Genomic DNA, 24,742 nt, shown 5'->3' on the forward strand with positions numbered 1-24,742 from the left:
CGTCCGCTCTCATATTAATTACTTGTTATTAATAAAGCTGGGGTCAGGCTAGAGGTGTTCACTCCGGAGCGTGTTGATTCCCTCTTTGCAGAGCAGTGCTGTACCCAAAAGCAGCACAAAGCCCTGCAGCCTCCACCTGCACCCGTCCTGCTCCGGAAACCAAATGGCCAACATTCCTACAGCCGCCTTTAAAACTAATTTGCCCCATAATACCCCAAAAGGGCCACGTCTTTTTAAGTGCCCAGAACACCTCAGAGTGCTGTAAAATAGTAATAGCCAGGGTGTTCTCAGCACGGGAATTTCCTGCTATGATTGATTTCTAATTTGCAATGAAAAATACAGCCGCCCATGTTCCCGGGGCCAGGCTGGTGCAACTGGCTCGCAGGCAGGACTGAGCTCCCTCCACCACTGTGGGGCTGATCCCCGGAGGGCTCTGGCTGGGCTGGGCTGGGAGGAATTTGCCATTCCCAATTGCCCCTGCTTGCTCCGGTGTCCCCCCGCAGGGAAAGGGGCTGAGCGGAGGGTGAGATGCAGGGTGACCTGGTGGTGCTGTGGCTGCAGGGGAACATGCTTGGGTTCCCTGATCGCTGAGCAAGAGCAGCCAGAGAGCACGCGGGGATGGGGCAGGGCATGGGGGGTCTGCACCGGGGAGACCAGTGTCCAGGTTTGCTGCTTCGGAGCTGTACCTTACAGCGATGCTGAGGAGAAGCCATCCATCCTGTGGGGAGGTACATGGCTGGCACAGATGCCCAGGGAGCTCACAGCCCCCGCACACCCTCTCCACTCTGCTACCGGCAGTCCCGACATCCCTTAGCAGGACAGCCATTGCACTGAGTAGCGCTTGATGATTTTTTAATCCATGAATTTCTCTGGTTTCTCTGAACTCAAGTAAGATTTTAGCATCTGCATCCTGCCGTGAGGAGTGCCCAGGATTACCCACACACCAAATGAGGCAGCACCTTCCTTTGCTCTCCCTCTGCTCTCTGCTCTTTGCATGGGATGCCCCTGGTTCTTTGCATTGGAAAAAAAAAAGGTGAGCATCCCTGCGTGACACCTCCAGGCTGCTTGTGACTCTGTAAACTTCCCAGTTGCCGTGACTGCCTGAGGTCCTTGTAGTTAACCTCAGGTGACAACCACTTAGAAGGACATGGGATACTGTGCATGTCCTTGAGCAGTGCTGGGACTGGGGGGTCTCCAGTGTGGCTCATGGGTCCCACAGCCCCTGGTGGCTCTTCCTGCCCTGTGCAGACAAGATGTGGTTCCCACAGGCCCCTCACTCATGCTGCAGTGCTGACCTGTGACCCCTCTGCCCATCAGCCCTGCTGGGAGCCCCCCATGCTGCGGGTGCACTGGCCCATCCCTGCCACCTGCCTCCGGTCCCCTTCCCACCCCGGGGGTGCCCCACGGGCAGGAAGGAGGCTCATGAGCAACAGCCCTTTCTTGTGGCTGGTGGGAAGGGGGGGGAATGAACACCTGCATGGGGGGATTTGCACAATAACTCAGGCAGGGACCAAACCTCCGGTGGGCAAGTCCTGCTGCCGGCTTGCTGCTGGGAACCTGCCCCAGCCCGTGGCTGCACAGCCACGGCCTCCTTCCCGGTGCCACCTCGTGTGCCAGCCCCAAACAAGTGCCGTGGCCGTGCTGGGGCTGGCATCTCACCGGCTGCTGCTGTGGTTTGAGCCCCCACGTCTCTCGTGACTTCCTGCCCTGGCGGGGTGTGGGGCTGGGGGCTGGCTGCTTGGCGTGCTGCAGGCAGGGCGAGAAGGGGCTGGTTGGGTGCCAGTGCTGGCAGTGCCACCTGGATATGTGGGATGGGTGACATGGGACAGGCAGGGTGAGAAGCTGAGCTGGGGCAGGTCCCTGGCAGAGGCTGCTGGGATCAGCCCCGGGACCAGCCAGGCAGGCACGTATCCCTCTCCTGTGCATCTTCCAGGCTCCTCTCCCCCAGCAGCTTGCTGTCAGGCACCCATCCACCCTCTATTGCACTCAGCAGAGGTGACCAAGGCGTGGTAGTCATAGCTTGGTGTTGCTACTGTGCCCCCTCAACACTGGCAATGGTTTTAAACCCCAGCACCACTCCTCTGTGTGTCTTCTGGACAGTCTGTCTCTCCCTCCCCATCCTTCACCCACAGCATCCCTCCGCACACCCACTCACGGCACCCATCCAGCCACGACAGGCTGCTCCTTGCCGAGAATCCCTGTGAGACGCACAGTGCAGGAGCTGAACTGGGACATCCATTCACCTGCTTTGGCCTCGGCATCTCCCAACCCTCCTGCCAAAGGGCTGTGGCCACGTCCTGCCGGGGCACGGGCCTGACCTTCCCCAGGGCAGCAGGGGCAGCAAGAGGGCACCCAGGCATGGGGGACGGGGCACAAGGGGGTGCAGGACTGGCACACCCAGGGTTACCATCCTCTGCCCACCTGTTTCACACCTTGTGCTACCCATGCTTTTATCCAGGATTTGGGCAACTCACAAGAGCAAAGGCATGGAAAACCAGCTGGTGCATCCTGCTTTGGGCATCGAGAGAGCCCAGCCGGGCGGAAGCCGCCTGTTTGTTTAAGGTGCAAACAAGTGCTGTTAATCTGCTGCCTGTTTGTACTTCTTTAGAGCCCCGCAGTGCCGGGGGAGCGGAGATGGGGTCTCCCCTTTGTGCGGTGGCAAGGTCAGGCTATTGGAAGTAGAGGTGAGAAAACACAGAAGGGCAGCTGGAACCTGCTTTGGGAGGGAAAGATTTTTTTCGGCTATTTATGATAATTAGTGGGAAACGTTCCTCAAGCGTTTCAGATGATTCTGTAATGAAGTTGGGCCGAATGTTCCCTCATTGTTCATCTGGAACCATTAAAAATCCCCCTTCTTTGGCTGCCTTAATGCAATGCTGAAAAGGCACAATGGCATAAAAGTGGCTCTGGGCAGGGCGGCACGCCTCCTGCCCCACCAGAGAGAGCCCTGCAGAGCCCAGATTTTCTGGGTTATAAACATCAGCACTCGCAATGTTCACGCAAAGGCTGCTGCGGCTCCCGCGCCCGGTGCTTCTGCACGTCCCTGGTGCCGTTGGGTGGGTGAGCGCCAGTCACCAGCATCACCATGCTCGCCGCATGCTCAGGGGAACAACGGCCGACCCAACGCACCAGAGTGAGAAAGGGCAGGGGCAGCCAGAGGTGCCATTGCTCTGCTCTCATAGAAAAGCTCATGGTTCTGCTGGGAGGTTGCTGGGGTGAAATGCTGCCCTGGGAGGGGACCGATCCCTGCACAGTGGGACATGGGGAGTCCAGCCTCAAGGAAAGTGCTGCTGAGTCGGTGCTGTTCTGGGTCAGATCCTGCCCTGCCCGCTGGGGACGGGCACTGCCCCAGGCACCAGCGTGGTTTGTGACATCCAGTGTGACCCTCTGGGTGGATCGCTAGCAGGCTGCAAGAGCTGGCTTGTTCTCCTCTTGCCTTTAGCAGTGGAAGGCTTCTCCAGCGTAAGTGGTGAAAAGAAAATCCATCTGCCTGATCTCACACATCTATCAGTGCCATTTCCCAAAGGATGATGTGTAAAGCTAATGGGAGCTCTTCAGCTAAAGCTGTGATAAAAAGGGAAAATGGCAGGAGCTTTTAGTGTACTGGTGGGGGCTGAATGTGATGGGTTTTGGTGTCCCCATCAATATTCCCACCTGGATGCAGGCTGGGATATGGGTTTGCAGCTGGCAGCGGGGAGCTGCTCCCCTCCAGCTCAACCCTGCGGGGCTGTGCAGACAGGAGGCTGCTGTGCCTTGCTGACCGAGCACCTCCCTTCCCAACCACAGCCGGTGTTATTTAGATGACAAGCACTAATTGGGATCATGTCACACTTAATGCCCACCCGCTGCGCCATGGCTGGAGCCACCATGCCCTGCTAAGGCACTAAATCGTCCGGCTGGGAAGGCTGGGACCACGGCTCCCCGGGAGTTGCCCCATCTCTTCACCTCGTCTGCCCCGGCCATAATCAAATTATCATTTCAGCCCACTCACTTCTTTCAGTGGGGGAAAATTTGCAGTGGGACATTGGAGATCTCCTGGGTGGTGGGATGAAGGTACCCGTGACCTCCGCACGGCCCCGCCGCCGGCTCACGCCGCGAGCGCAGCTGGGGAGCCCGGTGCCGGCTGAAGGGCTGGTGACTCCCAGCAGGGTGGGAATGGGCCGGGAGTGCTCCAGAAGGAGCGGGAGGGCTTTCCTTGTCCTCAAGATGCGGCCTGCAGCGGTGCGGGCACACAACGAGCCCAGCCGTGAATAGGCTGGGTGGAGCCCTTACCTCTGGTTTGAGTTACGGCACATCCTGAGGCACTGCTTGAATTATGATGCCTTTGCCAGTCCCTGTGTCTGTCCCAGCAATCTTTTTTTGGGAAAAATCTTTAAATACACAGTAAATTTTATTTGTGAGCTGGGGTAGAGGTATTTGGACCTGCTGGCACTGGGGTGGAGTATTTAGCTGGTGTACGTCTGCAGGCAAGGTTGATGGGTCCTGGATGAAGGATGGTACGTTTGGTCTCGGAGATGGGGACATCAGTGAGGGGTGCTGCCTACATCATGCTTTAAGCCTCCACATCGAGCCAAATTGCTCTTTTTGCAAAGTTCACCGTGGGAAACCGGCTAACTTGATGTATAAAGGCGACGATATCGAGCCGTGTGGACCACAGCGAGCCCGTGGCTTCCCGAGCAGCATGCCGAGGGTGGACGCTGGCAGCACGCAGAGCTCCGGCCAAGACACAGCGTGTCGGATGGACCAGGCAGCTCCGGCACCACCCGCATCCCCGCCGGCACACCTCCACCCCTTCACTCTCCTTCCCCACCCAGCTCCGGCAACTGCTTCCCAACAAATTATTTCCATAAGCTCTCGGCAGCGGCCGGAGACAAAAGCCCAGGTACGGAGCGGCGGCGTGCTCCTGCCCTTTCCCACCGCCGGACGAGCGGAGCCGGCAGCGCCAGGCGGATGCACAAAGGCTCCGCGCCGGCCGGGGCGCTGACCCCGCCGTGCCACAGCTACCTGCTGCTCCGCCACAATGGCCCCGCGGCCCTGGCCGGCCTGCCGGGGCGATGAAAAAGGGTCTGAGATAATAATGAGCCTGTGACTACCACTGCTCTCTTCAGAGAACTGAGTCAACCCTTGGGAAGAAAGAGGAAAAAAAAAAAAAAAAGAAAAAGAAAAAAAAAAAGAAAGAAAAACCCCTCTTGGATAATAAAGAAGTAACAAATGAAGACTGAAAGCCTATAGAAGGCGTCTTAACTCAGCAAAGAGAAAAAACGTCAACATCTGTGGAGCTGTCTGCAAAAACAGACCCAACTCCTAATGAATACCCTCTAGAAAAGGCATTCACTCGAGGAAAGGCAAAAGGCTACATTTTTCTATGGAGGTATAAAGATTTTGATGAATCTGCCCTTTCCCTTTCCAGTGCAGTTGAACCAAACGCTAATGTTCATCTTCAGCTGTATTAAAGGGTACGGAGGGGGGTGAAGGGGGAAGAGTCTTGATCTGAAAGCTTATGAGGAGAGTGGATTTAGGGAGCCCGGATGGATGTCTGAGCAAGGAAGAAAAGCAACAGGCATTAGAGAAAATACTGTTTAACAAGAGTTTCTTTAGTCAGCCCATTTGAGCAGAGATTGGTGTGCCATAAACGTAATCCTCTTAGCGCTGACTTAAACGTGCTTGTACAAAACAGGGAAATATAATATGAATGTAATAGTCACGTTTGCTAAAATGCTTAATAAAAAGACAAAAGTCCTTTATTTTGATCTTCAGCTCCGGTGCGGGCTTGAGGCACAGCAGAAGACTGCTTGAGTAAAAAAAGAAAGAAATTCAGCCCAGCACCGCAGCATCGTCACTGGGCTCATTGCCGGAGAAACTGGCCCTTGCCCAATGAGCCCTCGGGATTTTCTAGGTTTTGAACCCAGAAACACTTGATGAAGGGTGGTTAGTAAACAAGGTGTGTTTCAGGTGGGAAGGCACAGGCAATCTGCTGTCCCCAGAGGCTTTGCTGGGGGGAGCAGTGTGAAGGAATAGTCCCCAGCTGGAAAGGGTGCAGGTCCTCGGGAGCTGGGCAGAGTTTACATCCCAGGCTGTCGGACTCAGACCCAGCCGGAGCTGTTATGGAGGGACCGTAACAGCCACCCCTGGTCCTTCCTAACGTGTGCTATGGATGCAGTGGGAAAACTGACAGGTAGAGTTGCTGTGATCACCATCCAAACATCTGTGCTAACCACAGACAAATTTAAAGACATAAGTGAAATTTTGCAGTGGGTTTTTTTGGTGGTTTTTTTTTTGTTTGTTTGGTTGGGGTTTTTTTTGTTTTTTAAAAATTTCTTTAGAATAACTGTACAAAATGCTAAACTGTATAACGGTGTTTGATTTTGACTTATCTTTCAAAACTTTTAGCTAGTGTTGGTGCTGTATAGCCATACTGGCTAATGTTAAATATATTAGGTGTTTGTCTTGGGCACTGTTGGTACTTCACATTGTGAAACACATCAGCAACACGGGCAAAGATATGTTGATAAAATCAGGTCACCTTTCCAGATCTAATTGTCACACATTGCTATTCCACGGTAAATTTCAGACCTTTCTTCTGACCTGGGACAAACAACAATGCCAAAGCGTTGGGTGGCTCACACGGCGGGACAGAACAGGGCTATCACAGGACACAGGGGAGCTGTTGATAGGATTAAAAGAATGTATTTTAGTCTGTGTTTGTCAGGCAGATGCCATCTTGCCCAAGAAGCTCTGGTTCCCCCGCTTGGGCCAGCCTGGGTGGGTGCTGGCAGTTGGTGCTTGGTGGCCCGCAGGGCTTGGGTCAAAGCTTGGGTTGAAGCCAGGGTTTGTGGTGCAGGTTTGGGTGCTTGGTCATGCCAGTGTGCCCCTACGATGCCACCTCCCGGAGACGGAGAGGTGGCGTGGGGACAGGGCTGCTTGTTCTGCTGCGGCAAACGTCAGTGCAAACTAGGTAAAACTTGTTTCCTGAAAAAAAATTTCCACTCTAATAGGAAAAGAAATGTCCTGACAGTTTTGGAAGCACATCAGATGTTTTCTGGTATGGCTCACAATGTGTACAGTTAACGCGAGGCATTTTCTGTGGAGAGCAGATATTTTCCACAATAACAACTTTTTTTTTTTTTTTTAATCATCTGCTGTCCCAATTAGGAAGAAAGAAAAACAGCTTTGAAAGCAGATATTTTCTGACTGCCAGGGTACTGAAGCAGCCCCTCCAGCTGCAGAGGGGTGGGGGGGAGCCTGGGGGGGTGAGCTGGGCTGGTACCCACGCCTGGCTCCTGCTAACGGGGACGTGCAGCCGCGTCGATGCCATGTGGTTCAGATCCCCAGCATCTCCCAGGCCCTCTCCATCACTCGTCACCAGGCGGGGAGGCTGACAGGTCCTGTGTTTCACACTGGGCAGCTGCTTGGGAAGGTCTGCAGGGGCCACCAAGGCAGGTGGCAGCTCCAGGGAAAAAACAGGGGCATTTGGAGGCAGGCTGGTGGAGACATGCCTGTGACACAGCTCATCCAGATCTGTGCAGCCAGATGCTGATGGCTGATAAGCTCTGGTGCTGGTCCTGGATAACTGGTCATGTTTTGGGTGTGAAATGGTGAAAAAAAGACTTAAAACAGCCAACTTGCTCCCTGCAGAGACTAGTGCGTTTTTGGTAGTGAGAAGAGAAGAAAAGAAGTGGGTTAATTATTTGGGTCTGCCATCACTTTTTTTTGGAGGCTGCTTCTTTGGCTAACAGAAAATTAAACACAGGAGATATTTCCGTGGGGCAGGGAAGCTCTCAGTGCTGCTCGCTCAGACAGCAGGGCCCTCGTTCTGCACCGGGCAGCAAACGCTGTGTGCCACATCTGCCCAGCTGCTGCAGGAGGCAGCACAAGTGCTGGAGTGAGGCAGAGCAAAGGGCATCAATACAGAGCCGAGGAGCCGGCAGATGCTTTCTGTTTCCCCTTGTATCCTGGGTCTGAACTTCCCAGGCAGCTGGTGGGGTGTGCAACCCCGTGTCGGGGAGCAGGGGGCTGAGCACTGGTGAGCCAGGGCTGGGGCAGATAAATGCAAGAGGTGGAAAGGCACCGCAGCCCTGGGGGTAGTGGTAGCATTTCCCTGGTACCTCCTCCTGCTTTCTCCCATGCCTGCTTTGTTTCTCTCTCCCCATAGCGATGGCAGAGCCTCCAAACCCTACTCTGGCTCCTCCCGGCATACCTGGTTCCTGAGCCTCGTGTGTGAAAGGCACATTTCCTCACCAGCATCATCATCACTGTAACAGGAACAACGTAGTTTACAACCCAATAAACCCCACGTCCTTCTGTGCAGGCTCCTCTTACGTGATGCTAATGCTTACAAGATGTGCAACGCTGCGGGACAGCCCCGGTAACCAACGCCCCAGCAAACGGCTCGTGTTTTACATCACTCTGCGGCCGCAGCCTGTGCTAATTAATCCCAGAGCCGAGGCTCCTGCCATCAGCAACCCCGTGTCCGCTGGGCACCGGTGCCCGCTGCAGCTCCCACTCCCAGCTCCACGGCAGAACATGGCAGTGGGTGCCCCCTGCACACCCTACCCTTGGTCCCCACTTTTGGCCACAGTTCAGGGCTGTTTATAGCTCGGTGCTGGCTGGGGCTCAGCGGGATGCCCGGGTGCCGGGGGAAGCGTGGCATTGTCTCGCAGCGGCGTTGTGATCACACACTGCGGCTAACGTGATTTACATCCCATATTCGACCTCTGGCAACTTCAAAGCTCAGGCAAGATGGGGATTAAGTGGAGGGGCTGGGGCCGGGGGAGCCAGGGGGGGCCCCACTCACCTTTGAGCTCCCGTCATCCCCTCCCCACCGGACCCGGGATAATCATCTCCCTTTGTGCTGCCGGGGAAAGCTGGGGTGCAAACACAGGGACCTTGTCAATATTGGTTTTTGAGAAGACTTTTTTCTATTCTCCCATGTCTGGAGTTTTTGTACCCAAATCCCCCTGTGGCTGCCCAGCCTTCCCCTGGGAAATCGGGATCCCCGGGAGTCCCTGCTAACACCAGCCATTGATTGAAATTTCACACCCACCTGTTTGCACACAAGATTTAATTTGGTTGATTCTTCATGCCCTTTTCCTGCTTAATCGCCAACCTATTGACCTTAATATTAAAAGGGGCTAAGGGTGAGAGAGAGATAGACTACGCTTCTGTAAGGGAACAAAAGCTTCCAGAGAATAAAGTAGGCACAGCCAGCCCTGAGCTAATGAGCCCCTGCTGCACACAGGAGCAGAAACCCCCATGCACGGCCCTTGGCTGGTGCAGCGCTCCTCTCCCATGCGAACAGGACACGTTTCACTGCCTGAACCTTTCCTCGCTGCCCTTTACAGGACCCATGAGTTTAAGGCCAGAAGGGATGGGAGACCACCCAGGCTGAGCCTGGGCACCTACCAGCCCGATGTGTTTGGCTTTTCTTCTGCACGTGTGCAGGGTGAGCGTGCCTTGCTGAAACGCCTCCTTTTTGGCGGAAGATGCCGGGATGCAGGAAACTTTGCTCCAGCAATGCAGCAGCAGTGAGTAGAGGTCAGGAGCATCCCACACACCTACACGGCAAGTACCGGTCCCTGCCATGCCCTGCTGCTGTTGTGTGGCTCTTACACACACATCAGAGCAGCATCCATGAAGCTGAGCCCTGCCCAGTGCTGCAGACCGAACCCAGGGGTTTTGCTGAGCCCTGCCATGCTCCAGCGACCTGGCCGGCAGCCTTCCAGCAAACCAGCTCCACGCTGGCTCCTGCACAAGCCCTGCATGCCCTGCGAGCTGGGGCTGGGCCAGCGGCCAAGCTGCGCATCCTCTGCCTGGCATAAGGCAGCCTTCAGGGAATAGCTGACCTGGCCTCTGCACTAAATAATGCAGCAGCTCGCTCAGGCCAGGGCTGGCAGCCCGCAGGAGCAGCGCCGAGGCGTGTGTCTGCCAGCACGCCATGGCCCGGCAATCTCCCTGCTCTCCGGGGGTCCAGCTGCGCTCATGCTCGCTCTGCCTCTGAGCAAGGGCAGGAGAAAAGGTTTTCAGCGTCTGCTGGGTCCAGAGACAAAGGCTGTGCAAAAGACAGCCTTTAACCAGCCCGGCGGAGGGGAGGCTGGGCCTGTCGGTCCCGGCTGTTTGGCTGGCAGGAGTCACAGAAACCCGTAGGGCAGACCTTTGTGCAAAGGCAGGGTACAGCCCACACGGCCCCACGTGTGAAGTGTGCGCATCCAAGGGGACCTGTGCATTGCTGCTGGTTGCCGGAGGCACAACTCCAGCCAGGGTGAGACCCCAAGCAGCAGCCTTGGCTGTGGGAGTATTGGCCAGCCCAGACGTCGGGGGGCTCTGGCCACCTTCCCTGCATCACCCTGTTTCACACGGTAGAGTTTTCAGCAGTTTCTGCACTTGCAGATGTAATCTGCCCGCTGGAAAACAGAAAAGGAGCTCAATCTTTTTCCCCTGCCTTAGCTGACGTGAAACCCAAGCTGTGTGGGAGCCTGTGAGCGCGTGTGGCTGTGCTCACACGTGTGGCTGTGCTCACACGTGTGTGCAGCAGCCGCCGTGTCCTGCGCCCTGGCTGGGGCCGTGCCGGGGGGGCACGGGGGCATGTGCGCCTTTCCCCATGGGGGCTGTTTCGGTCTGCGGAGTGCGGTTGTGTTTATTTAATATCTGACGTCCCTTCGGTCTTCACCACTGACATTAATTGCCAGACAATGAGCAATGGAGCCCAGATGTTCCCCGGCGGTGGCCTCCCTTCCTTTGCCAGCGCTATGCGGGTGATAAAAATCCAAGGGGGAGTCGTGTTTGGGCCGCTGTCGCTGCAGGGCTGTTAACGGGAGCATGTAGGGGGGCTTGCAGGTCACATCCCCCAGCTGGGGATGCCCACGCATGGGCAGCTCCTGCCCCGGCCCCTCCACGCTGGGAGCTGGGCACAGGGAGCAGGGGCCATGCAAAGTGCTGGAGGTGAAACCCACCGGCGGACGGGCTGATCTCCGGGACTTCCCCGCTTGGACTGCGGCAAAAGGCTTTCTCAGGCTGTGCCCAGCCACCACGCTGCTGGTGTGCTCGCTTGCCAGCCTGAGATTAACACGGCAGCCTGTCAGTTCATAAATATCCTTACTGGCGAAACAAGAGGCCGTTTTATAGCAGACATGGCCTTATCGGAGAGCCTCAGTGCTGCTGGGGCCCCCACGCATCCAGCTGAGCACCCATGCTGTGGCTCTGAGGAAGATGCTTGGGTGGTTTGTGGGGAGGCAGCCCCACTTCTTGCTCTGCCAGGGGCTTGCTCTGCACCCATTGCTAATCATTAGCCATTATTCTTTAATTGGGAATGAATTATTAGAACAAACGGCACTGGAGACTAACGCATGGGATGGTGTTATTTTTAGAAATGATGTCTGTCGCAGTGGCAACACTTCCTAAAGGGACGCGCGACAGGGAGCGCAACCAGCAAACTGGCCTGACCAGCAAATAACCCCTTGCACGGTTTCCATATTGCCTTTTTAAACAGGAAGGGAACATGATACAAATGCTATGCGAATTATGATCTGAAAAGTTTTCCTGGCAGGTTGTCACATGAGTTGTTAGTGTCATTCTTTGACATGCACACTCTATCTAAGCCGTTCTGTACCACTGATTTAACCCTCTCACCCCCTGTGAGGGCTGCCAGGTGGAGCTTTTCTTCCCCATGTCTCGGGTCAGCGCTTTTCTCAGGTACCCCCAAGATGCCATTTCACAGCAACGCCGGAGCTGGGGCTCCCCAGCTGCTGAATTTTGGGTGTAGCTCAAGGAGCTGGTGAGCTGGGGCAGGAAGGGAGACATGATACCCACTGCAGCTGCCTCCTCGCCGCAGGGCTGCCAGGCTGGGAAGCGTCTGAAGAACCCGTCCCATGCACACCTCCTCTCCCCCGGCGCACTGGGGCATTCTTACACCCCGAAAGCATCCCTGACTGAGACGGGGAGTGCACAGGGGCCTGCTCGACCTGGCGGGGCTGTGCGTGTGGGCGGGGGTCACTGCCGACACGTGTGCTCATCTCTTTCTGGGCTGCCTTGGCCGCAGATTTGCGCAGAGCCCAGCTGCGCTCTGGCCGGGGAACATCCGCTGTGGAAACCTGGGAGGAGCTGACAATCCCCAAAGATTGGCTGCACACCCAGCCAAGCAAGAGCTGCTGGCTCCCGGCCTAATTCATTGCAAATGTGCTTCCATGTGGTTCCAATCTGGAGCCCCTGCTCCCCCCGCGCTCTCCCCCGGGGCTCGGCAGGGCTGGGAGCAGCCCCGGCACTGGCCCGGGCACACGGCAGCCACCCAGCTCCCTGACCCTGAGACGTGTCCCTCAGCCAGTCCTCTCCTGGGGGGCACAGGGAACCTCCACTCCCCAAGAGGGGTGAGACTGGCTCATGGCAAATTCCTGCTGGGGACACGTTGGCCGGAAAAGTCCCCGCTGGCCCATGCCCGTGGAGAGGCTAACATCACTCCTTTGGCACTTGGCCTGGCCCCGGGCATCATCTTCCCATCGGGGTTTGATTTTCATCTGCCACTGGATGATTTGCGGGGCGGCACTGGGCTGGCAGCCAGGAGCAGCCAGCATCCTTATTTAGCCTTCGCTTGCCCTCCCCAGTTGTCGGCTGGGGCTGTGGCCGCCTCCTCTTCATCCTCAGGTACAGGCGGGCTCCCCGGGCACAGTACCCTCTCCGCCCTCCCTGCCAGCCCCTGCCCGGTTGGCAGGGTTTGGGGCAGGAGAAGGAAAGGACAGGTCCACTGCTCTGCTGCCCCCGCGCCGTCCTGCCTGCGAGGCTCTGTCGTGCTGTGCCCATCGTCTTCTGGCACTGCCGGTGACACCGGCTCACCCCCTCACACTCTGGCTCCAGTGGAGATGTCCCCAGGCAGCGCTGGGCTCCTGAGCCCGCCTGTCCCTGCATTTCCTTGCTGGACTTGAAGCATCTCCCCCAGAAGCAGGGCAGCCCTCTCAGCCCCCCAGCACCGGCACTGTGGGACTCAGAACCAGAGAGGTCTCTACCTACACCCTGGTGCACAGTCCCAGCACTTCCCCTTGTCCCATGCACACACCTGGGTTTGTCATCTTGAATTAGTGCAAACACCGTATATTCATTTCCCATCTTCCAACAGAGGGTCTTCCCCCGTCTTTTGGAGTCCTTGCCTATGTCCTGCAATGCCCCTTTGGTGCCGCCAAGCGACTTCAAGCTCAATTTAAAATGAGTCCAGATTCAAACAGCCTCTTCCCCCCACCAGCCCATGCATTTGGAAGGGGATTGCATCAAAGCTTCAAAATAATCAATAAAAAAATGACCCATTAAGCAAAGCGGCAGCCTCTCTCCTCTCCTCTCCCATGTTTATAGCTGGATTAAAAAATCCTGGCACAAGGTTAGCTCTCAGAGCATTGAAATAAAATGGCATAAAATGAGTTCATTTCTCCTCAGGTTTCAGAAGTGGTGTGAACCATGCGGGGGAGCGAGCAGGGCAGGGGCCGGCACCTGCAATAACATCTTTGGTGTCACTGCGGGAGTGGAAAAGGAAATGAGCAGTCAGGGAGCTGGGAACAGCACAGTGGTGGCCGGGCGGGCTGCGCTGTGATTGCTGCCCTGCCACTCCTCGTCAAATGCCAAGCCCCACCATGGGCAGTGCTGTGCCACGGGCACCCCGGCATGGCTGTGCTGTGGCCATGGGTGACGTGGTCTCCTGGGCAGCTTGTGGTGTCCCTAACACCGGGAAAAGTGACCTGGACATGTGGCTGCCATGGTAGAGATGAGGAGATGCGGTTGTCTCCATTGCCCTTTGCCTCCAGCTGTTGGGGTGGGTCCAGGTGCCAAGAAGGAAAAAATCTCCCTGGCAAGTGCTTCTGGATCCTAGGGAATAAGCGGCACGACTGAAATGCAGAAGCAGCAATGGCAGCTGGGGAGGCTGTGGGAGGAAGCACTCACAAGTATCGCCCCACAAAGGGCTTTTCTACGCACCACCACGGCAGGGAGATGCTGGGATGAGCTTGGTGGGACACTGCAGTGCACAGGCTGCATGGGAAGCCCTGACCCTGCAAGACTGGGCTCCCTCCCTCCATAAAAAGCCAAGCTAACCCCTTTGGGGTGGCTCAGGGCTGCTGTAAGCCTTGCAGGAGCAGCACTGGGGTCTGTGCCAGGGAGAGCTGGTGCCTGGACACCCTGCATGGTGTGCAGTCCTCGCTGTGCCGGAGCGCTGCCGCCGCGGTGCACCCAGGCGTTGCGCTTGGCCTTTTAAGATCAGAAAGGTTTTTGAGCTGACGTGGGCTCTGGTACGCAGAGGAGAGCGTACAGCAGGGTAATTAAAGTGTAAGAGTGAGGCTGGGTTTGCCTTTAATGGCTTGCAGCTGCAAATATTTTTCTGTCTTCTCGAGCCCACTTGTAAGCTGTCTGACTGTATTTCTCATCCTGGCCAATTAGATTCCCATGTGTGCTGCAGGAGTGAAAATATAGAAAGTGAATAATCCTCCAATTCTGCTCTTCGCTGCAGAGGCCTTTGAACCTCTGGCTGCCGTGGTTCCCTCCCACCCCAGCCCAATCACTGCCCTGGCCAGCCCCTCCGCACCCGCCCTGGCTCCCCTCATTGCAACCGAACTTCACCTCTAGCCAAGCTGCCCAGGCACCACCTGATATATCTTCAAGCCTTTCTGATCAAAGCTTGGGGGCCTTTTTATTTCCCGCCCCCTTTTTGCCGAGTTTTACAGCCATTTTCCCTTTTGGATGCTGGTTTTCTGCCAAAAGTTCCACTCTAAAATCAAAAGGGGCAGTCCATTAATACGAGGCAGCTGTAACAAGTACACTATTGTGTTGCCTCTTCCAAGGTACCCAGGATTTTTAATAAACCGTGGGGCGTGGGGAGCTCCAAGAAAGGGGAGGCACAGTGAGGGAAGAGGGAGCTGGCAGAAACCACGGTGCCATAAAACGCAGCCCGGCGGCGCGGGGCCCTCGGCACTGTGTGGCGGTGGGAGCGGTGCAGGAGCCGCTCGGCAGCCTGCCGGCTCCCTTCCAGCCCCGGGATCAGGTATCGGTCGGGAAACGTTGCTCACTTTGATCCCTGTGGGCTGACGAGGCTCTTTGCCAGGACCCACGCGGTGAAAACAGGCTCAGCGCCCCGGCTGCCCTGCGCTGGGCTGCCCGTGGCTGCTGGGGCGGCTCGCTCCGGGGACAGGAGCTGCAAATCCTGGGAGAAAGCGGAGGACCCAGCAGGGTGGGGGGCACGGAGGCTGCTTGGGCTGCAGAGGGGTCCCTGCGCTCCCTGGCCGTGTGTGACACGCAGGGTGGGTGGCCATCCTGCTGCAAGGGACCCCTTGCCCCAGCAGTTGGGGTTGGCTGGTCTCTGTGCCACGGCACCAGCTCTCCAGCCCCCTTGTGCCATCAGCCTCGCCGCCCTGCTCGGCACAGCTCTGCCCTCGCCTCGGCTGCCACGCTGCAGCCTGTCAGCTCCGCTCACCGGGGAAATGCCAGGCGCACAACTGGGCTTGGCAGCAGCAGCCGACACAGAGGTGTTGGTGGCCACGGCATCCCCCAGCCCTCTGCCCAGCCTGCGGGACGGTCCGCAGCGCCGCTCCCCGCCAGGGGCTGCTGGGACACTCTGCTGGGTCAAGGGCACCCGTGCACCAGCTGGGAAGCTGGTAGGGGGCTCCAGTAAGTGCAATGGGGTGTAAACCTGACACAACCACAGCCATGAAGAGCCCAGACCCCCATCCTCAGTCGGGTTTGGGTTTCTCTGGAAAATGTCAGCGTTATTCCCCATTCAGACTCGGCCCGGCTGGGGAAGTTCCCTGAGACCTCCTCTGTTTTATTCCCCATGGGAGACATCAGCCAGCACTCAGTGGGGCCCAGAGCTGTGGATGAAATCCCTCCAGACCCCAAGCACCCATGGCCGAGTTGCCGGAGCCAGGTGGACAGAGCGAACCCCAGCCGGAGCTGCCACACCGGCCAATTCAGTCGAGCCCCCCTTGCTGCGAATCCCCCGGGCTCCTGCCCTCCGCTCCCATGGGGTGCAGGGAGCACCCCACAGTGGGGCGAGCTGGGGACAGGGACGCACGTTCCCGCGCTGGGGAATTTGGGAGCAGTGGGGCGGAGGGGCCAACCCCACAGGCTCACCATTGCAAGTCAAGGTGAGGATGGCCTGGGAGCAGATGGGACCTGCTCTGCTCGTGAAAGAGCGTTTCTGCTATTTATGCTAAGCGGTGGGAATGCTTCTCAAGCATTTCGGATGGCTCTGTAATGAGGCCGGCCTAAATATGCCAGCATTGTTTGTGCTGGACAATTAAAAACTCCCCCTTGCCACATTAACGGTGTCTCTGGTGGTGGAAGGGCCCGGGGAAGGCGCAGGCGAGGGCAGCCACAAAGCCCATCTTTTGTTCCGTGCTCCTTTGAACCCTCTCAAAGCCCCCGTTTCAAGGGGTGGCTTTTGTTTTCTTTTCAGCAGGCCTGAACCCAGAGCCGCCTGTTGTTTAGCAACACAGAAATGTGACCTTAATTGACTCTGCTCTCGGGTGCACTGTGTAAATCACTTCTGGCACCCAGGGGGAGTGAGTGACGTTCCCCCCCCGCCGGCCCCAGCACCTCTGGGAGCATCCTCCCTCCGGCCGCTCCCGGTCCCCGGCGGAGGGGGACCCCGATTCTGCACACCCCCTCGTCCCAGGGGAGTGGGATGGGAAGCGGGGCTGGGGACGCTCCTGTCCCCGCGGCAGAGGGTTTCCTTTTTCCACTGGGTGACAGGGAAAACTCTTTACCTCTGCTCTTCAAACCCCCTTTGCAGCCAGTGCCTCCTGCTCGTGTTCACAGTCCAGCTGGGCTGGTAAAGCCTCTTTACTTGCTTTCGTCGGGACTCACTGGGTTAAAGTTTGTTGCGAGATAAATTAAATGATGATAATGAAAATGATGAAGTGATGAAAAGGTAACAACTCCTCCTGCCGACGTCTGACACGCACTTAGCCAGACGACTTATTTGTCGGATACCAGGGGGGCTGATACATTAACAGATATAATTTGCAGTCTCCCGAGGAGAGGTTAAGGGCTGGGAGCACGGCTCCCCGGGAGCTGCCCCATCTCTCCACCTCTCCTGCCCCAGCCTTAATCAAGCGATCATCTCAGCCCGCGCCTCGCCATCCCCCTCGCTCCTTTCAATGGGGGAAAATTTGCAGACAAATTCCTGCCAGCGGGACGTTGGAGCTCTCCTGGGTGGTGGGATAAAGATACCTGTCACCTCCGCACGGCCCCGCCGCCGGCTCACGCTGCGAGCGCCGTTCAAGGAGCACCATGCTGATACCCTTATTTGATTACGCCTCTTCATGCCTTCCTCTGTGCGGGAAGAGCTATTCAGCTGCGGCACTGCGGCGCTCCCAGCACGGGCTGGCCCCGCTGCTGGCCTTTTGTCAGCCCCGCCGGCGGCACGCCGGGCATCAGGGCTGCATGGGGGGCCCCGCGTCTCCCCCCCCGGGCCAGGCCTTTTCCGATGCCTTGCAACAGGGCCCTGGCCAGGCTGTTGATTTTTAACTGGGAAACTGTAAAAACGAGGGATTTAAATAGAAACGTGAATGGTTCTGTGAGATAAGAGCTCTGTTCCTCCTTCTGCTTCACCATGCTTTGGCATCTTTGCTTTGGTACCTGTTAGCTGTGTCCAGCAGCAGATGCCAGGGGCACATTACTGGGATCATCCCTGGGTTCTGCTGGCTGCTGGGTGATCCAGCTTCCCTGTCGCCCCAGGAGCTTATAGTCGTGTTTGAGAGCTTGCAGAGAGGGGATCAATTGTCCCTCTGCTCAGGAGCTTGAACCTCAGCAGCTGGGGATCCCTCTGGCACAAAGCGCTTTTGGCTGCAATCTCAACAAAAATGCCATTTTGCAGATTCCCTGCCCAGAGCCACCTGCCCTGTGCCACGCTACCCCCTGCTCCTGGACGATGCCAACTGTACCCTGCCTTGTCCCAAGCACCCATGGTGGCCACCTTGCCTGCTGAGGAGTAAAGCTGTGCCCTCTGCAGCTGAAGCATCTAACTCATCACCCGCCCCTCTGCCGTGTCTAAAAGTTTCTTGTACCTTGTATTAAGGTAAAATACACTGCTCCAGGTGATGCTGGGGTGGGAGCCCCCAGCCAGCCCTGCAGCAGCCCCGGGGAAGGGAGCCTGGTTTCCTGCCTCTTCTAATGACGTTAATCACTCGGACTGCTAGCAAGGTGGAGCAATTGGTCCTTGTTTTGCTTTTCTCTGCTAGATTAAAGAGCTCTTAAGTACCTGGCTTGTTATTTCTGCCGAGGTACTTACCCACCAAGGTCCTTGTGACTGTAATCAAGCCGCCTCTTGATCTTCTTCCTGATAAACTAAGTAGGCTGAGTGTCCTGTCTGCCTCCATCGGAAAGGTCCTCAGCCCTTGTCGAGCTCCTGGGGTTTCTCTGCAGGTTCTCCAGCCTGGGGCGCAACTTGCTTTGGCAACCTGCACACCACAACCGCCTCGAGCATGCCAGGATCAGACCTGCTGGTGCAAAGTCACTCCCTTGTGCAGGCTCCTCCAAAACAGCCCTGATGTCTTGCAAAGCCAGTGGTGGAAGCTGGAGAGCTAATGGTGACTGTCAAACAGTGTCAGTACCTGTCTCGCTGCTGAGGTGGCTGCACAAACCCCCAGGCTCCCTCTGCCTGCATAGGCTGAAAAGCCTGTGAGCTTTGGGGACCTGCCCATTCTTCTCTTCCCCATGCCAAATTTGCTCCAAGCATCAACCACCCTCAAGTCTGCCTCCAGCAAGCTCTGCTCCTCCGGGCTGGAGTAAGGATTTGGGGAGCTGTGCAGAGATGCGTGTGGTCAGAGAAGAGCATCTCTGGCAGAGAGGGGACCCTCCAAGCAGCCAGGGAGGGACAGGTGAAGTCCAGCCCTTACCTGGGTGTAATGTCCATCTTCCAACCCCCAAGCCCACTGCTACTGGCTTCTCCACCTTAGCAGCTGATGGCCTACAGGTGGCTGGCTGGAGAGTGTTGATCTGGGTGGTCACAGCGCAGCAAGGAAGACATCTGGGTCCTCAGATGCACCTGCAGAAGCTCAGTCCCTTGGGTCAGAGCCACCATGTGAGTAGTGCCTGTGGTCTTCGCTGGTTCCAAAGTTGCTCTACAGAGAGAAGTGCCAGATGGGCCAAACCACCACCGTATTTGTAGGGGAAAAAATGACACTTCAGTACTTAATCACTGGTGTCTAACTTTTGACCAAAAGCCCTCATATTGCAGGTGGTTCACAGATGGGGGCTTGCCCTCGTTAACAAGTGCTTCCCGCCCTGCAGGGAGCATCCCCGGTGCCGCTGGCCCTGCCACCCTGTGCGCAGTCACTGCCCAAGCTCAGAAGTGGCATTTGCTGGACTCAGGTCACTGCCTTCCAGCAAAGGAGCTCTCGGCTGAGCCCAACCAGCATGTCCTGCCACCGGCACCTCCTGAAAGGGACCTTCCACTGCAGCCCCAGCCCATTGTCCAGAGGGATAATTGGAGGGAGAAGTGAAATGGGGCTATAATGAATTCTGCTGCTATTCAGTGGGGCTGGGAGGCAGAAAGCTCACTGCTGCAGCCAAAGTGCTGAGGCTGCTACTTCCATTCTGCGGCTGGAGGGGAGGTCTCCAGAGGGCAGCTCACTATCGAGGAGCCTCTGGGGTTGAAACAACACCCGGCACCTGAAGTTTTACCCTTTCTGTACGCATGTGCTCTGATGTGGCTGTGCACGGGGTCCTTCCCCGTGGGCTTGGCAGGGCTGTAGCCAAGCCACTGGGGCTCCCCAGCTTGCACAGTGCAAGGCTGCAGCTGCACAACGTGTTGGGGTGTCCCTGTGCCTGTCACTGCGCTGTGCTGGCACCAGCTTGTGCTCTGCTGCCCTTCTCCCCAGGCTGCCCTCGGGGGCTCTGCTGGCCAAATCCTCACTCCTTTCCCCTCAGGGTCCTGTGCAAAGCTCCCACAGCCATAGTGACCCCCCTTAGGCCTCAGACCAATGCCTGATCCCTCCCAGCACCCAGAAGCCCAAGCACAGCTGCCCAGCCCCCTGACAGGGGCTGAACCACTCCCCACGCAAGTTTTTGGGGGTGATGGAGCAGCCCTGGAGGGGGGACCCACCCCAGTGGTGGGTGGATGGAAAATCTGTGCTGCTCTTTCCAGGCACCCCAAGGCTGCAAAGGGCCAGACGGTGAAGTGTCTGTGTGGTCTGTCCTGCGCGCAGGCAGAGCCCCGTGGAGGGCAGCTCCTTTGCCACGCACTCCTGCCGGTAGCTGGCCATCTCCAGACATCCTGCATCGTTCTGCTCAGCCCCGCTGCAGCTGCTGCTGAGCTCCTGCTGGGGTCTCGCAGGCAGGGTGAGGTTCCCCCGCCCTCCAAAGCCTGCAGACCCTCCTGGCAGCATCCGGCTGGAGGCAGGGACCCTGCCAGGAGCGCTTCCCCAGGATGCTGGGCTGGCTCAGGCACACGTAGCCCGGGTCCGTGGTGACTTGGTCCCCAGGGAGAGCCTTCTGCCAATTTGCCCAAGCTGCAGAGGGATCAGAGCCAGAAGAAGAGCTGGCAGCCTGCGTGGGGGTTGGCCACCAGCACATGAAGCCCAAAAGTGGTATGGGGGTGCCCAGCTGCCCCTCGGCGCAGAGAGGCACATGGGGGCAGCGAGCCAGCGTTACAGGGCAGTCCCAGGAATGCTGGTGTTGCTCCTGCCCTGAGGTGCGCTGCTCTTATTTTACATCCAGGCACTCTTTAAGCAAATGTATAAGTAAATCCTTTCCCCTTCTTGCCTATCAGGATGACGCGGTTTCAAACCTTAGAAGGGGATTTAGGGCTTTTGTCTCTGGCCCAGCAAACCGAGCGGGTGCACAATCAGCAAACCACTGGCAATTACAGCCATTGCAATTTTCTGCATCAGTGCCATAAACAAGCGGGCAGGGGAGCCCAGAGCACAGCACCCTGAAGAGCAAGGGAAGACAAACAGGACTTTGTCCCAAGGTTTACAGAAAGCTGCAGGCATCCCCAGGGCTAAAGGCTGTTCTTCCTGGCACATGGTGCTCTCATAACACCTTGGCTCAGCAGAGCTCAGCAGGTTGTCACAAGCCCCAAGGAGAACCCTCCTGACCTCCCTGGGAAACAACTCCAGTGAGCAATAAACTGGCTCCTGTTTACTTTGGGAGGGGGGGGTCTCAGCAGGCTTTAACACAGGAGGGACAACTCTGAGCTGTGAAATGTGGCTGACACCAGAGCTGTCGCTGGAGCAGCCCGCAGCCACCAGTGAGTGCATGGGGCCAGCTGGGGTCTGAACCTCCCCCATGAAGGATGAGGGGCCATAGACAGCTTGTCCCATCAGACCTTTTCCTGTCCTGTTTCCCATGGGTGATGGTTAACTAGCCCTGTCTGCAGCGTGCTCCTCGAGACAAGCAAACACTGGGCGATAAGGGAGCCCTCACCCCATGCAAGGTCTGCCGCGGGGCAAGGGGGGGCAGGGGGAGCAGTGGCTGTGCCGGGGGCTGACCCAGCACGGGGGGAGCTCCCCAAGAGGCACCTTGTGACCCCTGTGCACGCTGTGATGCTGGCTGAGCAAGCACAAAGCAGCTCACGGCCATGCCCCTTTCCCCTTTGCCTGTTTGCCTGCTCCCATCCCGCTGCCCTCGTCTGTTTGTCCAGCAGCGGGTGGCTGTTTTGGTCCAGCTCCTTGTCCTGTTGGGGAGATGTGACCCCCACTCACCCAGAGCCCAACTCGGCAGTGCCAGACCCACTCACAAACCCTCACGGAGATCTGATCCAAAGAGGCAGTGCCATAGGCAGAGGACTGCCCGCAAGCAGCTGAGCCCAGCGGGGAAGGCAGCGAGCGCCAGCGCCGTCTGTGAGCACAAGCAGCTGCTTGGAACCCGCTCAGAAACACCAGCCTGGGCTGTCCAGCTGCCAGCCCCTGTTTCAGAGCACAGTGAAAGCTGAAGGATGGCTGAAAGCAAGCTGCCCGGTGGGAACGAGCGGATGGCTGCGGGACGAGCCAGCGCCAGCCCCACGGCGAGGAGCGAGGCTTGGCTGCAGGGAGAAAGGAGGCATCTGTCAGGCCCACTGGGGTCCTTGCCATGAGACCCTCATGTGGCTGCTGATCAGCCAGAACCCTCCCAGATGCAGGGATAGGGATGACGGCTGCAGTTTACCTGTCCATTCACTTTATGTGGGGCTGGTTCAGTTGGGAATGCTGCCTTGTGAAAGGGTTTGTCCCAATGCATCATCATCCCAAAACTCCCCCATTCCCTTCCAGGCTCATTGTCTCCTCTAGCACCCAAGGTGATGCAGCCCTGGGTGTCTCCTCTGTAGCTAGGAAGGACTCCGGTGTTGCTCTGCATTTACATGTTGCAGTAAAACCCTTGAGTGCAATGGGCCATTTGCTCTCCCCCACCATAAACTGGATTCATTTCACTGCTGAGACAAAGGCAAAAGACCTGTCTTCCAGGTCTGGAGCTGAGCCTGTTGCTGGTGAAGGTGGGGATGGGGCTCAGCCTGATGCTGGAGCTGCAAACAAAGCCAAATGCTCCCCCGAGCCCAGCAGGATCAGCCTGTTTTGGTCCTGCTTTATATTTGTCGCTAGCCTCAGCGAGGATGCTGCTGGGCTGCGGTGGGCTGAGGCCCAGAACCCTCTCCCCTGTTTGGCAGACACCCTGTGTGTGTCAGCGCTGCCAAGAGAGATGGAGCTTTATCTGTGCCTGGGCTGCAGCAGGGCTGTGGGAGCGAGAGCCAGGCAAGATACGTAACTGTGAGGTTCGCATGTGCCTCTACATCCTGCTCCCTCTCTTGGTACAAACACTGTCCAGATTTCCAACGTCAGAGGGAGAGACACCAGCCAGATTGTTTTATGGCTTCAGGAACTCATAATGTTTTCCAGAGAATAGAGCTGCAGCCCATCTTCTGCAGCGGGGAGAGCTGCGGCAGCTTCCAGTTGTTACTGACAGCCCTCTGACCTCCTCAGCAGCCAAAAAAGCTGACAAATGCACGGCACCCTTAGAAAGGCTCTTGTGAGGCACCCTGATGTGCCCACATCCAGAGTGATGTGTACTGTCCTGGTCCTCCAGGACCTGAAGAGAGAGCAGCCTCCCCCCGGTACTGCCAGGGCTCCTCGGTAGACCGCTCCTTGCAGGGCAGGCACATTCGCTGGTGGTCCCGGTGCTGGCACAGCTGGGGGTGTGATGGGAGCCGACAGCCTGGGGGTGGAGTACGATCCTGCTCGGAGGGCAGGACCCAGCGGAGGCCCCTCTCTAGAGGTGATTTTAGGGACGACTTTTGGTGAGGGGCTAAACAGCAGCAGGCTGGATCAGAGACAGGCTGTTTCCTCAGGGGGCTGGGAGAACACGAAAGGAGATGTGGCTCTGCAGGGAGCCATAGTATGTCCCAGTCCCACGGTGAAGCTTAATCCCAGCGTCCGCTCTAGCAGAGCTGCCTGAGCCACGCTGGTGTGCTGGCAAGCTCGTTATAGCAGGTCTGCTTTTAATCAAGCGGGACATTGCTTTTGTACAGCTGAACACCTCGGGAGTTCAGGTCGAAGCCTTCACCCCTGCAGCCAGGCCCCCGCTGCTCCCCCCCGTGCGGTTGGTGGCAGGTGAAGGGAGCCGGGGCCTTTGGGAGCACATGCCAGGACGTTGCATCCCGCCCGCGCTGGGCACCGGCTGTGTCCCCGGCGTGGGAGGGCACGGCCCGAACTGTGCCGTGCCCTGCCACGTGTGTTTGCTTTCCTCAGGCCCAAAGACAAAGCCCAGGGCTCTTACCATGCCAGGCAGACAAGAGTTAATGCCCTGGCAGTTGTGCTGAGCTGGCTTTGTTGGCAATAACCCCTGGCTGGAAACAGACTGCAGGTAGCCCTAGCTCTGTGGCTGTCCTTCAGCAACAGCACCTCTGCCCTGTGCTGCTGCCCCCGTGCCCCCCTTGGCAAACACCCTGGGGCAGCATCCCCTCCAGCCCTGCACCCCTCTGGTGCCACGCAGCCCCCATGCCGCCCTCACTGCAGTGCTGGCGCCGAGGACAAGTGCTGCAAACCCACTGCTGGTGCTCACTGCCCGTGCCAGCCCAGGGCTGAGCCACGGCTGTGCAGGAAAAGAGCAAACCAGAGTGCGTGCGGGTCAAATCACCGTCCTCAGATATTTGCAAGGCACCGTAAGGTGGAGCCGGCACCCCTGCGGCACAGCTCTGGTGTGCCTGTGCCGGGGGAACAGCTCTGCTGGGGCAGGGGACATCAGAAATCGCTCCCGCTGCAGAGGTTGGGAAGGGGAGAAGCTTGTCCCGGCTCGGCAGAACGCCGTCCCCAGCGCCAGCTGATGGCGTGGCCGTGAATGTTTAATGAATGGGAGCAGAGTCATTTGTCCGGGCTGACCCCCCCAGGAAGTCTGCGCTCCACAAAACAAACTGGGCTTTTGTTTGACTTGTTTTAAGTCAAACACATGTCACCCCTGTAAATCACAGGTCCCCTTCCCCACCCTGCCCCGGGGGCAGCGGCAAAGGCGGGTGCTGGCCTTGAGGTGCTGGCACAAACCCGAGTCACGGGCTCCCGGGCTCTGGGCTAGATCCGGCCCCACCGTGGGGCTGGGGAGGGCTGTGTGCGCTGGGCTGGAGCCGTGGGGCTGCAGCATCCCCGTCCCCAGCCTGCTCACACACCCGCGACACGCAGGGAGGTTTGCAGAGCGCTCCCGGGGGGGGGCTTTTGCCCTGGCACCCCCACCCGCCTGCCTCACTCCCCCCCAATCCCAACCCGGCTGCCCTCCCACCATCTCCAGGGGCCGCAGGCTGGATCCCAGCCCAAGG

This window comes from Caloenas nicobarica, chromosome 8 (assembly GCF_036013445.1).
Source record: "Caloenas nicobarica isolate bCalNic1 chromosome 8, bCalNic1.hap1, whole genome shotgun sequence".
Classification (NCBI taxonomy): Eukaryota; Metazoa; Chordata; class Aves; order Columbiformes; family Columbidae; genus Caloenas; species Caloenas nicobarica.